This window comes from Lampetra planeri, chromosome 40, assembly GCF_965212315.1.
Source record: "Lampetra planeri chromosome 40, kcLamPlan1.2.h2, whole genome shotgun sequence".
Classification (NCBI taxonomy): Eukaryota; Metazoa; Chordata; class Hyperoartia; order Petromyzontiformes; family Petromyzontidae; genus Lampetra; species Lampetra planeri.
The window spans coordinates 4,009,278-4,026,763 of record NC_136146.1 but is presented as its reverse complement, the minus strand read 5'-3'; positions in this window follow the sequence as shown (position 1 = coordinate 4,026,763).

The window sequence follows — 17,486 nt, the reverse complement described above, 5'->3', positions numbered from 1 at the left end:
GCATAGACACACCATCAATAACATCCCACCATTAACACCACCATCACAGTCATTCTCAATGCACTTCTGAATAAAGGTTCACGAGACACCGTCGGTGAACATTTCCCGTAGTTTACACTGGTTTATAAAATACACGAAGCGGTAATTGTTATTACTGACCACTGGCACCACCACCTCGGTGTCATTACAGGAGCAAGTCATGTCGTTTTGTCATCGATCCCCCGCCCTCCAAAAAAATCTAAATTTAACTCAATCTGTTGGGGTCAAGTATAGGCGAGGTGACCCAGTCGTTCAATGCCTGCATTTCAACATTTAAAACCAAAACTGCTCCGATGGGATGTGTGGCCAGGCCCAATAAGGAGTAACAATGTTTTCTAGTATCAGTGTTGGGAGGGATACTTTAGAAAAAAATAATTAGTGGGTGATTACTGTTTACACGAGGTTTTAGAATGAGTGTAACAGAGTAATGTAATTTGTACTGACGAAGGTGTGTAATACTGGATAGTAATCATAAACAGTAATACAATGGCAAATGATGAGTAACGATTGTTGGTCACACGCTGCAAATGGACTAATAATATGGAATAACTGGTGCCTTATCTTTGGTTATCTGATTACAGTAAGGCATTTCTTGTTACTCATTACTCCACAACAATATAATATCGTGCAAAATATAAGTCCAAGGACAAAATGTCAAGAGATGCTAATGATGCTACCACACCTCACTATGCATTCCTTCTGCCAAATTATAGACATTTTCCTCTTGTATCTCACCATGACCACCATCTGGGTTTAGGTCCTCCCCTTGGTTACTGACCGTGGCTGCCAACTCGAATGCCTGCAATGGTAACCTTGGCCTCCTCCATCATTCACACGTGCCCCACCCATCACAACCTCCTCTCGTTGATTAAATCTGCCAGGAGATGGCACTAGAGTCATGGATTCTTGAACCTACCTGTGCAGTGCTCTGAGTGTACACCCATCATATGTGTGGGTTTTCTCCAGGTGCCTTGACATACCAAAAACTCATTATTGGGTCTGAATAAATATTCTCATATGGTTCCCTCCAGAACCCCCCCCCCCCCCCCCCCCATTTGGATTGATTGAGGCTTCCCTCGATTAATATAACCCTCTATATTTAGGGTTTCCTCTTGGTTGCTGACCGATGCGTGCGACTCCAATGCCGGTCCTGTCCTCCTCTATCCTGAACAGATGTCCCACCCATTGCGACCTCCACGAACTGATTATATCGACAACACTTTCTTGCTAGGTTCTATTCCCAATTTTCAAGGTGCTTAACCTGGTGTGCATTGAAATTCTTATGTCTTCTCAAACAATGAAATCCCCAATAGTTGCCGTATTTTATTAAATTGAGATGGCAGATGCTAGAAACAATGCTTTCGTATAAATTATGATACTTGAGAGGACAATGAGCAGTTTTAAGAGCCTTTAGCAAACATAAAATGCTCTTAAAATTTTTCATACAAAGCTGAGAGCTTTACTGATTAGTAAAATAAAATAAAAACTTGTCTTAATAGCACAGCCATTGATTCAGTCAACGGGTAGTGTTTTGTATGTGACATTTATGAGAATGGCTGAAAAGTTAATTTGCTGGCCAATCTGCTCTATTTTTAAAACCTATTAGTGCTCTATTGTAGCTCCATAAGAGCGAGTTACTTTCTCGGCGCTTTTCAATAACGCGAGTTACATCATTGTTTCAAGTAAAGTGCACTGTCATGCCAACTTGGCCCATTACAGATATTTAATTAAGCGTGCTTCCTTCATAGCTGAGTACGTACGCCTTTGGAGGACAAGTATTTAATTGTCCGCAAAATTATATGTGCAGGTGTGTGTGTGTGGGAATGACCAGGTGGCACTGTCATTGAAAGCGCATAGAAATTGGAAGGTTAGCAGTTAAAATCTCAGTTGGGGGTTGACTTAGCCTATCGGTTAAATTAGTAAATAAAATAAGTACCACTTTGTGGGTAGTCAACAGTAGATGCAAATTGTATAAACTGGTTCTTTCCATTGGAACATGGAATTTCCACCACTCCCTGGGCCACCAACAGAGATGACCACCTCCCTCAACAATTTGAGCAAGGACATCGATGTATGTGTGTGTGTGCACGCAAGTGTTTGTGTGTGTGTGCATGCAAGTATTTGTGTGTGTGTGTGCATGCAAGTGTTTGTGTGTGTTCATGTTAGTGCCGGTATGTGGGTGTAGGTTTCTGTACATATATGCATGTGGCCAACCAAGAGCCAAACGTTTCCCACTGTCCAAATGAGCACGGGACAGGAATGATTTTCATTGGCAGCCCTATTTCAAGTCCTTCTGAGTTGGCCAGTTGGCTCAGAGGTCAGAGCCCTGGGATGGCAACACTGCACCTGGATTCGAATCCAAACAGTTGCCTGCGATTAAACCGGCTTCTCAAGTGAAGTGAATAAATGGTCGTAGCCCGTGATCATTGACAGTCTAAAAACAACGTTACATTACATTCGGTTCTGCACTTTATTTAACAAAATTCCAGCTCTGAGAATAAATTATATGTTTGACTATCACGTGACACTCTCATATGCAGAGTGGGTGGGAAGTACTGCTGTCGACTGTGTGTGGACTAGAGGTCACTTGAGGGGATTTCAGAGGTAGCTCTGTCATATCTACTTCCATGGACTGTATTCTGATACGGTGGCTTGTACTACTCTGCCAAAAATACGAATGGATACCTCATTTCATTGTATGCTAAGACTCTGGATTTTAATTTTAATTGCCCCTTTTTATCAACCCAAGAAAAATCATGGGCTACGTCGTCTCATTTTTATACAAAAACAACACTGTCCTCTGTATTCCCGAAGGACCATACTGACGTAGGTCAATACCATGGCAGGAAAAAAAGGGCAGAGCCCACTCGAACTTCACCGCCCACATATGTGCGTGCGTCGTTACAACGAGCACAGCAAAGATCCCCCGTGTAGCCTCGACAGACTGACGGAGAATGTGCTGTTCACGAGCACCTATGAAGGCCGGCAAGGCACACGATAGGGGGGGAGGGGTGGGTGGCCAGCACCACGCCAGGCCACCTTTGTCTCCCTAGTGCTGATGTTTAAACACTGCACCAGGTACTCATTTGAGATTGAGTTGACCTAGGGGAGGCCCAGGACAGGTCCAGATAATCGTAACTGGTGTTCACCGTGAGCGGGAATCGAACTCGGGTGGCCGGGTACATAGCATAGCACGTTAACTGCTGCACCACCGCTCCCCACAACACCAGGACAAGATAAAAGATTGGAAATACAGCCTACTCGAACACGACCACCCACATATGTACGTGCCTCTTTACACGAGCACACTCGGCCACATGCATATCCACACACACACACATACCCTAACTAGAAACAACCATATGTTAGGTTTGCATTGATCTGAATATTGACTAATCAATGGGGGAAAATCAATAGGACATTTGACTAGGAGAGTAATTGCATTGCTCAGCAAGAGGTACGATTTGCTAGCAAAAACGTCACTACTGCAATGCAGGCTCGTGACGTCAAACATCTCGCTACACAACCTCGAACAGTGTCCGTGTTTTTTGTGTCGCAGCCAAAAATGCGCATTTCTATAAAGAACAAAGCATTTTTACGACACGGTCAAAGCATCTTCCTGTTCTTTTGAGCATGGGGGAACGACACTCATTTCTACTGGTAGCCCTGTGCCACTGGCTTTAAATGCCACAGCATTATTACGGTGAGAAAAGGGTCTCGCTTATTGGACGACCATCGGTGACTTCGTTCGGTGGCACGGCCGTGGATTAATACATCAGGCGGGTATGTCCACGCTGGCGACTCAGAAAACATTTCCACAACCACACACCACATCCAGTAAAGTAGCTCTTGCCACGGCCGTGACTGCTGGTCGTATGCCTACTTCAGTTTACCGGCGACCTGGAAAATATGAATTTAACTTTTTTTTTAAATCCTTTATATTAAGTGCACTTGCTTGCTTGCTTGCGCGCTTACGACCGTGCAAATCTTTTGGGTCGTGTTTTAACCCACTTCCCGTGATCCAATCGAGCTGACATTTTGCACACAGACTCGTTGTGAAATAGTTTTTCCAAATTTTTACACTTTTTAGGAATTTTTTTTTTTTACATTTTATTACCAATTGCTTAATGGTGGCAGGCAATCATCTGACCCATAGGTGGCAGCCATCTCAAGCCAGAGGACGAGAGGACTCTAGCCGCCACGCATATAAAGGATTTATAGTGAAAACTTTGTTTTTACGGGTTAATTTTTTATCCCTGGATATGACAGAACCAAATGGAAAGCACCCGATCTCATCACATCTCAAAAAAGTCAAACAGGATTGAGAGCCTGGATAGTGCCTGGATGAGTGAATGCTGTGCGTAACGGGTGTCATAGGCTGCGGGGCTATGTGGTGGGCAATAGAGGAGAGTGCAGCAATATCCATTGCATTGTACTGTACTGTACATGTCCCCACGTCTGTGCTCCCAGACCGGTTTGGTGAAGTATGGTTAAATAATCCCGACAACCCACATGGCATTGGAAGACCCTTATCCAGCAATCAAAACACGTGTACACAGCGTTATGCTATTTTTACCCACCCGTTGAGTGACAATGATGAGCTTTAGTGGACACCAAACTGGAATTTGAACTTGAAAACTTTCAAGTGTGAGTCAGGTCTTCCATAACACCTCAAACAGAATATAGTGTGGTTATATTCAACTAGAGATTGTATTTATTTTTCCATTGTGGATGTGACTGCCATGGGAATGTGGCATTTCCAAAATGGCTTTGCTACCGAGAAGTGTTATTTTCATTGCTGTCAAACAATATGTATAATTGTAAGAAAAATATTTTCTTTTGAACGAATGAGATAACCAAATTAAATATGTATGTTGCACTTTTTTCGCACCGTACGTAGCCAATCGTGACAATCGGAGGTGATGCTTTATTGTAAAGTCATTGGTAAATGGGCTGAGGTCATCAGCTTGTTATGCTTGAGAACTCAGCTGTACCATAGGTGGCTTGAACCCAGATTCAAATCAATGTCTCCATTGATCAATGGTGCCCTGCTTGCCGTGAATTATACACTTTGATGTATTGACCGGGTTTCTATAATTCCATCACGCTCTACGTGAATTTTAAAAACTACAATCCGTTGGCAAATCACAGCGTCAAAGAGTTCGTTACATCATCTGTGTTATTATTATAGCCTGTGTCACGGCGAGTGGTCGTGTAACGATTCACAGAGTGTTCTACAAACCCAATAGTCCGTGTTCAATTCTTGAGCATGATGCACATGATCAGCAGTGATCACTTGGTATCTTATACTGGTTTGGGACACCCTTAGGTTGACGCAGCCTAAAGTGAGTACTTGGTTTAGTCTGTTGTCCTTCCCCCGCATCTTCGGTTAGCACAGTTGGCTACGTACGATGCAAAAAAAGTTCAACATAATACATCTAGATTTGAAGTTTTCGTGACTGCAGGGATCCATACTCTTTGGTTCTTTCGGTAAAGATACGTAGGTATAAATAATGTATTACTGGTAGGAACCTCCTGGTTACACCAGCCCACAGGGGATTAATGTGTCCGTCCGTCGTGCAGGGAGGGACTGGGTGGGGAGGGAGGGACTGGGTGGGGAGGGTGGGGAAGGGCTGGGTGGGGAGGGTGGGGAGGGGCTGGGTGGGGAGGGGATGGGTGGGGAGGGTGGGGCTGGGTGGGGGGTGGGAGGGGTGGGGCTGGGTGGGGAGGGGCTGGTCACCCCGTGGTGCCCTTATAAAACTCAACGTTTAACCTACTCACGCCGGCTTGTGCCCGCCCTCACAGTCGGGCATATTTGCGGAATACACCACGCCGCCGTTGACCCTGGCCATTGACCGAGCAACCCAACGTTCCTACCAGCTCCCTCCGCAGGAATGTGTTTTGTTTTATTTTATACCTACATGACTTTACCGAAAGAAACAAAGAATATAATACATATACATACATACGAGTGGTCAGGATCGGCAATTGCCAGAAAATAGTGGTCAGGCATGTGCGGTGCTGTGACCACAACATCCACCAGGCCTAATATGTGCTTGCTAACATAAGAGCACTCTTTCTGAGAGTAGGTGCTATTTGTAACGTGAAAAGAGTAAACATTTCTCTCTGCCCAAACGAGCAATGAGGCAACAATGATTGCAATTTGCCAGTGGTGGAAATTCAAAATTCTAAAGGTGTGGACCAGTCTCTCCATGGGGATAACCACTATTGACTTCACACATAGCGGCCCTGTTATTCTATGATGAGCAATGTCAATGATGATGATGCTGCTGCTATTGATGTCCACACCAATCATAGCAGCAAGGTGCTATGTTCATACTGAGTTGGCCTCAGGGTGGGCTTGGCCAGGTTAAGATGCCAATTTGCTAATGGTATGAAGTTGATCGTGTGTATGATGATGATAGTATTTGTGGTAATGATGATAAGGGTGATGATAGGCTCAATGAGATGTGAACTCCACTTAACAAGCAAGGATCCTAACAACATTGCTACCCAGCCAGATCCTCGCATCACAGCCAAAAATAAAATCAAAAATTGAGAGATGTCTATCAACTGATTTCTGTCAACGTCAACAAACGCCCATGCATCCCTGCACTGGCGCAAGCCATCTCTTTGCTAAATGTGCTCGATGAATCTCAAGAGGAGGCAGTCAACTGATTACATAATTGGGAAATTCAATTCAATGGAACTCAACTGCGTGGCCCAGTCGCAGGTCGTTCGCGATTCAACTTTACATGCAGCGCACGACTTGAAAGCTTGGTAAATCTGCGGCTTCGCCCCTATTTGAAGGTCTACCCGCGGGGCCGGCCTCTACATCACACGCAAACGCCACTTAGTGCGATAGGCGACGCAAAGGTTTTGCTCGGCTTGGCACGGAGGCTCAAGCGGAATGATGGCGGACGTGGCTGGCGAGCTCGCCGGAGAATTGATCTTCTCCGTCAGTGATTACACGTGTAACCGCCGCGCCATATGCACAAGTCCGCCCCGCAAGCCCGCCTCGCTCTCTTGCGGGGCATCTTCAGCGTTCGTCACATTAAGCGAAATGTACAATTATCGTTTGCTTTGATGGGTTTTTTTCGCGTATAATTTAGAGGCATTTTCACAGTTAATATTGCTGTTCGTGATTATATACAGGTGTCCATGTGTTTTTTTATTGTTGTAATCCAGCCAGATGGTGTTACGGTTAGAGCACTTGGCTCACATTTGGAAGACTCTAGAGTTCAAATTCGGGTCAGGAGTTGACTCTAATCATGATCATCTTACCTCTGGGGTCAATAAAATGAGTATCAATATATCACGGGAAGTCAACGGTTGTTGCCGTAACGGAGAAATTCTAACCGCTGCTGTTGCAATGTGGAATTTTTACCTCTGGCTCGGAGCCGATGACGGAGATGAACACAATCTCAAGGTCATTTGTATTGAGAAGAATGCAAAGAAGAAGAATAGGTATTCGTACTGGAGGAATCCGAAGAGATATAAAGCTCTTTTTCACAGATGTCCAGGAGATGTGGTCTAGTGGCTTTGGAGTCTCAGCACTGAGCTTGCCACCACTGGAGGACATTTGGTTCAGATCCAAGTTGCAGCCACCTGCTATTGAAAATGAGTTCCCAGAAGTACAGTAGAAAGCCTTGGCCAACCAAAATGACCGTGTAAAAACTCACTCCAGTTTTCTTCACACACGCCATCGCAGTGGACAAACATCCTCCTTTTGAAGTAAAACCTTCCTGGGAAAAATGGCATTATGTAGATATTACAGCGATTGTATTTTAACTACAATATCCGGGACCGTTATCTACATAGTGTAACCCTTGTTGACCTCCCGCAAAGTTGATTCCATTTCATGAAACTCCGAGGCGCGATGAGCTAATTTGATTCCCAACAAGAGTTTGAACTCGCAGCCTTCCAGCTGTGACTAGGACACTCTACCCACAGTCACCTTGCAGTAAGTGCACGCATAATGTGAACACCGCCGATTAGCCCGCACCTCCGATTAGCACGGTTGGATTTGTACGGTGCGAAAGAAGTTCAACATACATACGAACAATCTATGCTTTGGCTCTGTTGGCACATGGGTATGCGTACAAATGAACGCAATGCACTGCATGCCAATAGCATGTGTACCATCTCGCCCGTGTTGGTGGCCAATATCAATAGCTAATCACAGTCATTTCAGGCGCGCGGTGGGTGGTGTAAGGAGTTAGCATTCACGTCGGAGGTGCGGTAAAACAAAAGAAATGCTAATTTTGATGGCAGTTTAAGGGCCGCGTCGGGCTAAAATTGCTCCACTGTTTCAACAAAACAAAAATAACCAAAAAATAGGGACAAATATGCATCGGCAATTTTGTTGAGATTGAATTTGTTTAATGCTGTGCTGTGCTGCATTGTATTGCAGTGGATGTTCCACTTTGGTTGATTAAATATGAAAATAAGTCGGCATATTGAATGTTGTAAAGGGCACATCTGATGACAGAGCACCCACTCATCCATTTTTCTGCCAACCTGCCTACCCACCCACCTAATTAAACATTTTGATGTCTGCCTAAGTATTGGCCTGTCTACCTAACCACCTACTGCTTGCCTACTTATCTACCTACATTCCTATCAATCGACCCACCTACCCACCCGTTTGACTTGCTACCTTCTTTCCTAGCTATGCATATACCTAATTTATTGCCTTACCTACCTACGCATATACCTGCCTACCTACTTTCGGAACCACCCAATTGACTGCCTACTCAAGCTCCCGCCTGCCTTCCCATATACGTAAATACCTACCTTCCCTCCCAACCTACTTACCGATCCATACACTTGCATTCCTGAGTACCTACCCATAAATGCCTTGCGAGTACGCACTCTCCAAGTAACCCTGGAACACGCAGTCCGGAAAGTTCAGTGGAAATATAATTAATTGTTTATGCTATCACGCTTGTGTCACCCAGGAAAGCATCACCGAGTTTCAAGACTCTCTTACAGGAGTGTCCTGCTTCGTCTTTGCTCTACGTGCGGGGGGAGGGGACAATCTCATTGCGTCACCTAATTCGGTCATTTGCGAGAACTGCAATGTTTAAAATCTGGCAAATTTGGACGACTCCGGGGCGCAATGTCTATGTTGAATGACGGGACCTTGAACATTAAAACGTTGTGGTTAATACACCGCGGTATTAACCAGGGCGGCCGCTGGGATCGAACCGCGGAACCTCTGCGGCGAGCGGCGAACGCGCTACCGCTGGGCCGTGTCGCCGTCCCCATTGATGGTGACGATGATGACAACAGCGGGATTAAATCAACACGGCGGTAGGGGGTGGGGGGAGATGATTGACGTCGCGGCTGACCTGTTGGCATTATTCCATTGGGCAGCCAGACATGAATGGCCCACTTGCAGCAAGCATCACGGCTTTCGCGTCACGTTGGGAGTGAGGCTTGGATTGAAGGCGAATGTTTATTAGCAGCAGTTGCTGAATCACTGGAATTTATGAAGCGTCCAGCCATAACTCACGCTCGACACGGCAGGGCATTCAATCAACCGAACGGCACTGATAGTCTGTGTACAGTCACTCCACCACTGCCAAACAGAACGGTGGAATTTTTAAATTCCAGTCAAGGTTCAGAATAGCCATGATAGTCATTATAATGATCACAAATCATCATTCTTATCATTTTCACTGCTATCGTCATCTGAATTTTTGTAATCGTTATACTGTCACCATTATTATTATCATTATCATCAAAATGTTAGATCAATTATCATTATCAACCATTATCATCAGTCATAGTCGTTATCATCATTATGACAATCATCAATCATTATTACTATCAAGTATCGTGCTCAATTATCAATATATGATTGTCGCCATCATCGTCGTCAGTAATTAACAATAATTGCACACATGATGAATATTGTAGGTTGGCGAAGCCAGGGCTCAAGACCAGTTCCGATATCTGTCGCCATGGCTGGGAATCAAACACAGCTCACTGGGTTCAGCTTTTATGAAATGTACGAGTAATGGAAGAACTCCACGACTCCAGGAAGTGGCCCCGAAGCTTGTCATAACGTAAGGGACCGTGGGCAATTACAGCCAACGTCAGTTTACCGTAGACAATTAGACCCAAGCCGAAACATAACATATACAAAAGATTGTTTAAAAATATATATTTTTAATGATAAAATATAGTATTGTCATCAGTATGACATAAGTATACCAAGTTTGTAGTCGATACCACATTGGGAAGTGGGTTAAAATTGAGATACAAGATTTGAGGATACGACAAGAACGACAACAACAACAGACGGAGTTAAATGCAAGCGTGTAAAATAGAAACCAGTCTTGATTCTGATGCGAGTCAGTTGCAATGTTAGCGCGCAGAACTTCGAGCTTGTGCGTCAGCCGCGTGTTTCAGTAGAAGGAAGGAAGCGATGGCGAGGTGCAAGTGGCATTAACGACACGCTGGACATGGTGACCTCTTGACCTTGGTGCAGTCGAAGCGATGTCTTGCAACAGCAACAACAACAAATGCCAAGACATCTGCGGCAACCGGACCCGACCCGCGATGCGGAAAGCAATTACATCATCGCGAAATTAAAAAGGTAACCAATGGACAAGATTAAGGAATTCAAATCGGGCAATTGCGGCACGGAAATAGGCACTGCATTGCAAGGAAAATCACGCACTTATCTTGCCAGGCACCCGTAACCGTGGGGGTAAAAAAAAAACGTCTAGCTCGGTCCTGGAGTGTGTGTGTGTGCTCACGATGGATATGAGTCCCGTGGTGGTTTTACAGAATGACTGAAATGTCCAAAAGCCTTCCTTTGTCCGCTGCCCGCACTCAATTTTACCTTTTGGCAGTGCAGTGCCTCCCTGTAATATGTGGCCTGTTTTAAATCAAATCATTTTAATTCACTGCACAGTTTGCCCGAGTGGAAGCGAATGCGAGGCTCAATGCAATGCAACGTGCATATGTTCAGCAAAGCATATGGGGGGTGTGTACCGTACCGCTCTTCATAGGTGCTCGCTAACAGCACTTGCCTCAACAGTCTGTTAAGGCTATAGGAGGGATTTTTGTCTTTGTGTGTCTATGTATATATATACACACGACAAAGATCCACCATATAGCATTTAACAGATTGTTGGGACAAATGCTGGTTGGCCATAACCACGCCCGGCCGTCTTTGTATCCCCAATGTTTACACACCATGCCAGGTACTCATTTGAGGCTCAGTCAGCATAGGAGAGACCCAGAACTGGTTTAGATATTCACCCCAAATGTTGGCTGTGAACAGGAATCAAACGCAGGTCCCCAAGTTCGCAGGGTAGTGTACTATCGACTACAAAGACAACAATCCCCCGTATAGCCTGAACAGATTGTTGTGGCAAGTGCTGTCAGCGAACACCTATGAAGGCCGGCATGGCACAAGAGGGGGTGGCCGGCCAGAACCACGCCCGGCCGCCTTTGTCTCCCCAGTGGCGATGTTTACACACCGCACCAGGCACTCATTTGAGGCTGAATCATGCTAGGGGAGGCCCAGGACTGATTCAGATAATCGTCACTGGTATTGGTCGTGGGAGGGAATCGAACTCGGCTACCCAGGTTCGTAGCGCAGTGTGCTATCCACTACACTACCGCTCCCCACACACACACACATGCATCCACACACGTGCTGTATACACACACACACACACCAACCCGGTACGAGATGTACAGTAAATATATCCCCCACCACTTATTTCCACTGCCGACCCCACCCTGACCCCAACATCGTCCCTGGTAATTTTGTGGCTCCAAATGAAACTCGGCAAAAAAAAATGTCATCGGAAGATTAAAGCATAAATCTTGCCGCAGCCATGGTCAGTGTTTGTGGGGTGGGAAGCGATGGCATGGGTTGTGGATAAAAGCAATCTAGGAGCGTCGTGCTAAACCCGACAACACCCACACACACTGTCCTCCTGCACATCCACATTGCCCAGGAAATATTGCCTACAAGCCGTGTGTGGCAACACCTTAGATACAAGGGTTGGTGGATTATGGCTTGGGATGAGGTTGGGATTAAAGGATTTTTTTTTAGATTTCTAAAAAATATTTTTTGGTTATAGATAATTTTCATTTTGTACAAATTCAACAATTGGTCCTGCTCACCATTGTGATATCACCCGATGCCAAGTGACAACACATCTGGTAGGGCAACCACGCAAGGGGGCATCGTCAAATCGACGTTACTTCCTATACCGTACTTGTGTACGAATGAAAACATTTAATTCGGAATCATCTGATATTTTACACCGAGGCCTACATTTTCACATTTTCCAGATACATCGGAACATCGGGAACATCCCTTGAGCGTGCATATCATATGCGAAACTCCCAACTCCGTTTCACGGCGAGGTGGCCAGGAGATGGCCGGGCAGCAAGTGGGTTCGTGAAAACGTTGTGCGTGGACTTTTGAACGTTGTATCCTCTCATGCGTGGTGAGGATTTTCTCCGGGTACTCCAGCTTCCTACCATAAGCAGAAAAAAAACACTTCCCCATTCAAGCCGCTCTCGAAACAACCCTTGTGACTCGGCAACGCTTTCCTGGATTAATAAACGACGTCGGTACACACGTGCATACCTGGTGCTGGGATGTCGAGGGATAATAGCACTTTGAATCTGGCATGAACCTGAGTGTGATTCCCGGCCACGGAGAGTGACATGGGCGTGCAATGATGTCTGAAATCAGCCCTCGGCAACTCATCCACCGGCCCACACTTATCCGGCGCAGCGTCACGGCGTGACCTTCATCCAGCAGTGGATTGACAAAGGGCTGCAAAAGCAATCAAAGTGTTACGAGGGTTCATGTGTAACAGGTGGGCCCTTCTTCAACGATCGTTCGCCCGACGTCTCGCGAACGCATCGCGGGAGGTAGCAGTGTTTTGCTACCTCCCGAGTCACGTACTCGGATTTGAACCAAGCAAGTTCACGCAGCGCACGTGCCGACATCGCGTCCAGCTGCCGTCCTTCATTCTCTTCCTGCAGCGTGGCCCTGTCATCAGAAAGACGAGGGGGGGGGGGCGGTTATCAAAAGGGGGGGGGGGGGCGGGGGGTGACGAACATCGCCGCTATATTTAGTCGCTCACCCACGGGCGAAACGCGCTGCCCCAAACTCCGCTGACAATAGGCGGCAATGCAAACAAACGCAGTGTCCCCACCGGGGCTCGGCGATAATTCGCATTTACGTCGTGGGCACTGTACGCGAACGGATAAATTGATGCTCTACGCGCAGAACGATGCTCGCAAGGTGGCCGATGGCGTCAGCGTGCACACACGCACTCTCGCCATCGCTTCCTTCCTGCTGCAAGATCCCACGCCTGTTAAGTTTCAAACAACACACAAGAAGAACACTCATATGGGGGGTGGGCTGGGGACCCCATCAGCATTTGCTGAAGTAGAGCATTGTGGTCGTCTTGTCATCGGCCACCATCAAAATAACTTGGAGCGAGTGTGCCCCACTGACAGGCAACAGTGGGGCACAATGGCTCCATACCTGTCAACCCCTTATCAGTGCTGCCTACCTTATTACAGACCAATTCAGACATTATTGGTTACACCCGTGCCCTTATAAATCTCAACGATCATCCCACAAAGTCCCATCGCAAGGGAGAAACACAAACAAATAGACACAAACATTGTTTTGCCCGTATTGAAACGGCTGTACGCCGTATGGACCTGCAAATTCAATCTCCCTGCACAAGAATACGGGGTAGTAAACCGTGCGGGCTGACAGCTTTGTGACTGTCAACCGTGGGTCGATCTCACGCGCCTGTGACACGGTCGACAACGGACCTGTGAGGCCCCCTCTTGCCGTCTCATCGCCACCACGTGGCTCTCGGCCTTGCGCCAGCAGCGTGACCATGGTGGAGCCACGCCGGGGGTGCTCCCCCCCCTCCCCCCGTGGTGACCAAAGCTACGAGTTCGGGCCCCCCTTGACAACCACCGTGAGATGTTTTCAACAACAGCGTAAAAGAACGAAGCGCTTATTTTAAACGCGGTTAAAATCGATTTTTTGTTCGGTGAAAATGCTTACATTTTTTTTTATTTAGTCGTGGCTCAATTTTTGCGAAGACGGTGTAAGCCCCTACGGCGTTAAACGTCCGAGACCGTGAGTGTAACGACGATGTGATTGGGGCAAGACGAAGCCGCGATGTATAAATAGCTGAAGGTGCGACCGTGCGAGTTCAAATCAAATATTCGGGCGCCATCTGACCGATTGCCGGCACCCCCTGAGCTGATAATGTCGCTACGATGCCACGCTGGGTTTATCCTCGTAGTCATTGATCTCTGGGTGACCCCCCCCCCCATGTCTGTTTTAGAATCCTTGCCCGGCTCTACCTCACGCAGGCTACTCACTCATCGCAACCTCCCCGTTCTTAAGAACATCTCACCTTCTTTCTTGGCGATTTCTCCGCCCTCAGATCCAACCCAACTGACGAGGTGTATACCCTTCCCTGCCATTTAATGTGGAACATCCTCGGCATTACATGCACGTTTGCTCAAAAGCCAACATCTGCTCTTTGTGAAAGCAGCGCTCATTAGCGTGTCAGGGAAAGGCTCAGCCCTGCAATTCCTGACTCATGCCACTGCTGGTGGAAGGGGTTTCCCGTTGGAGAGAAGTCCAAATAGCTCCTCTCGAGGGCACTTGGCCTACTCTTATACGCTGGCCAGGCATCGTGCAATAATTGGAGTACCCACGCTTTGCCCCACCACACGTGACCTGCCGATCGATGAACTATAGCTGCACCCATGTGTACTGCTGGGTAGGGCAGGTGGGGGGGGGGGGGATTCAATAAACTTTCGCCATCGTTTAAGCTGCCACGACGGAAGATCTAAGCGGCGACCTCTGGTTTGCAAGTTCAGCCTGCTGGCCATTACACGACACTGTGCGGCAGCATCACCATACGTGTGTATTTGAATACAATGTTACGCCGCTCGTTAACATAATTTATTCAAATGTAAGGTCATCATCATCATCATCATCGTAATCATCATTATTAATCCTTAACGTCATTCCTCCAGAGTCAACTGAATCGTACTGGGGAAAGTCCAAAGTGGGCATCTTGAGAGGGATCCTATCCCTGCCACAGTGTCGTGGAATTTCCACGACTGGCTCCCACTTGTCAATAAAGAAGAGCAACCCTCAATCCCCATTTGCACGCCGGGATACACGCGCGTGGTTATGCACCCACGTCTCACATTCTACCACTGGCGAATGTGAATTCGGCCAGCAATGGAAATTGGAGCAGCATTTGTCGACAGTTACCGTAACCATGTGAGCAGCGCAGGGCAACACGTGTTTTTTGTTTCGCCAGTCGGCGATAAAGCAGAGCGAAGAGGAAACACGTGGACTAGGGAACACACACAAGGGAGAGACATCACATTAACTGGTTCGACGAGCCAGAGGACTTGTGCGAGTGACGGACTGGAACAAAAAATCGGCCCAGGAACTCGTTAAACACTTGTTAACACACACCGGCCCCAAATTCGGGCTACGGAGTAGCTAGATGCTGCGGCGATGTGACGACTTCTCGGCGTGATTTTTGTCGTGCGATCTCATTGCCCCATTTGGGGCTGGGCCAAGAAAACAAATGGGGCCGGTGAGGAAGAATCTTTTCGGGGCTGCCGAATATACGGAGACTTAATGGCAAACTGAGGGCGTCACGAAGCAATTAAGCGCATACACATTAGAGGTAATAAAATATATATTTTTTTAAACTCACATTTGCAATTTGCCCACACAGACCCGGCCCACCGGCCCTCGGAATTGCCCGGAATGCCCTATGGCCAGTACGGGCCTGGCTTTGGCAAAGACATGACGCTGGACAGAAAGAGGCCGGTGTTTGTATTCCTTCATTCCACTCTGGACAGTCAGGGACGCTATTCTGGGCAATTATTTTGGCACACCACGTCCATCTCGGCTTATGTGGCACTCAATTTGAATCAACCTATCCGTAAAATTATAGGAGTCAGGGGATTAATAATTCTGTAGCATTATTCAGGATGGATAGGCGTGCCTTGTTGTACGCACTCTCGTGGTAGTGCCTTATTCCGATGTTAACAATCCCAAAGCAGCCGAGTGGCGTTCCGGAAAATATCGAGTGAAAACTGAAATCCTGCAAGATGACCCTTGGCTGAGCCATCTAGCTGTATTTAATACGAACCTTACCGTAACAGCACTCTTAAGTTTTGTATCGGTGAACATCCCTTACCGATGTTTATATTTTACTATCCTTGTGGGGGTGGGGGGTGGATGCAAGCAATATATGGACCTGCCAATCATTGCATATTGTAACTCACAGTCATTCTTTGACAATGAAGTGTACGCCGAAGACAACGATTTACTTTACACGTCTGACCTCTTCACCCACGCGCGTGATCGTATTTCACTTTTTATCTGCCCCCACGCCCCCCCCACCCCCCGCCATACGATGGGGGGGGGGGGGAATAAAAATAAAATCAATGAATTCCTCTTCGGAACAGTGGCACAGATTTTACAAGCGCGCGAGTGCGGCTCCGCCTCACGCAACCATCTTGTCAGCTTGCGATGAGATAAGTGGGGGTGGGGGGGGGGTTGACAAGTGGGCTCCTCACGCTCGCCAGCGAACCGATGTCCACGCGGCGGATGCCTTGATCGTGACGGCGGGAGGATAATAGCGATGCGAATTTAAGGAAGACGAAGAAGAAATGGGGAACAAAAATGTAGGGCCCTGCAAATGTATTGCGCACTCCGATGATGGTGAGAGTACCCGCACTTGACCCCACCACACTTGACCCCACCACACTTGACCCCACCACACTTGACCCCACCACACTTGACCCCACCACACTTGACCCCACCATACGTGACCCCACCACACTTGACCCCACCACACGTGAATCCACCACACTTGACCCCACCACACTTTACCCCACCGCACTTGACCCCACCGAACTTGACCCCACCACACTTGACCCCACCACACGTGACCCCACCGCACTTGACCCCACCACACTTGACCCCACCACACTTGACCCCACCACACGTGAATCTACCACACTTGACCCCACCACACTTGACCCCACCGCACTTGACCCAACCGCACTTGACCCCACCACACTTGACCCCACCACACTTGACCCCACCACACGTGACCCCACCGCACTTGACCCCACCACACGTGACCCCACCACATTTGACCCCACCACACTTGACCCCACCACACTTGACCCCACCACACGTGAATCCACCACACTTGACCCCACCACACTTGACCCCACCCCACTTGACCCCACCGCACTTGGCCCCACCACACTTGACCCCACCACACTTGACCCCACCGCACTTAGCCCCACCACACTTGACCCCACCACACTTGACCCCACCACACGTGACCCCACCGCACTTGACCCCACCACACGTG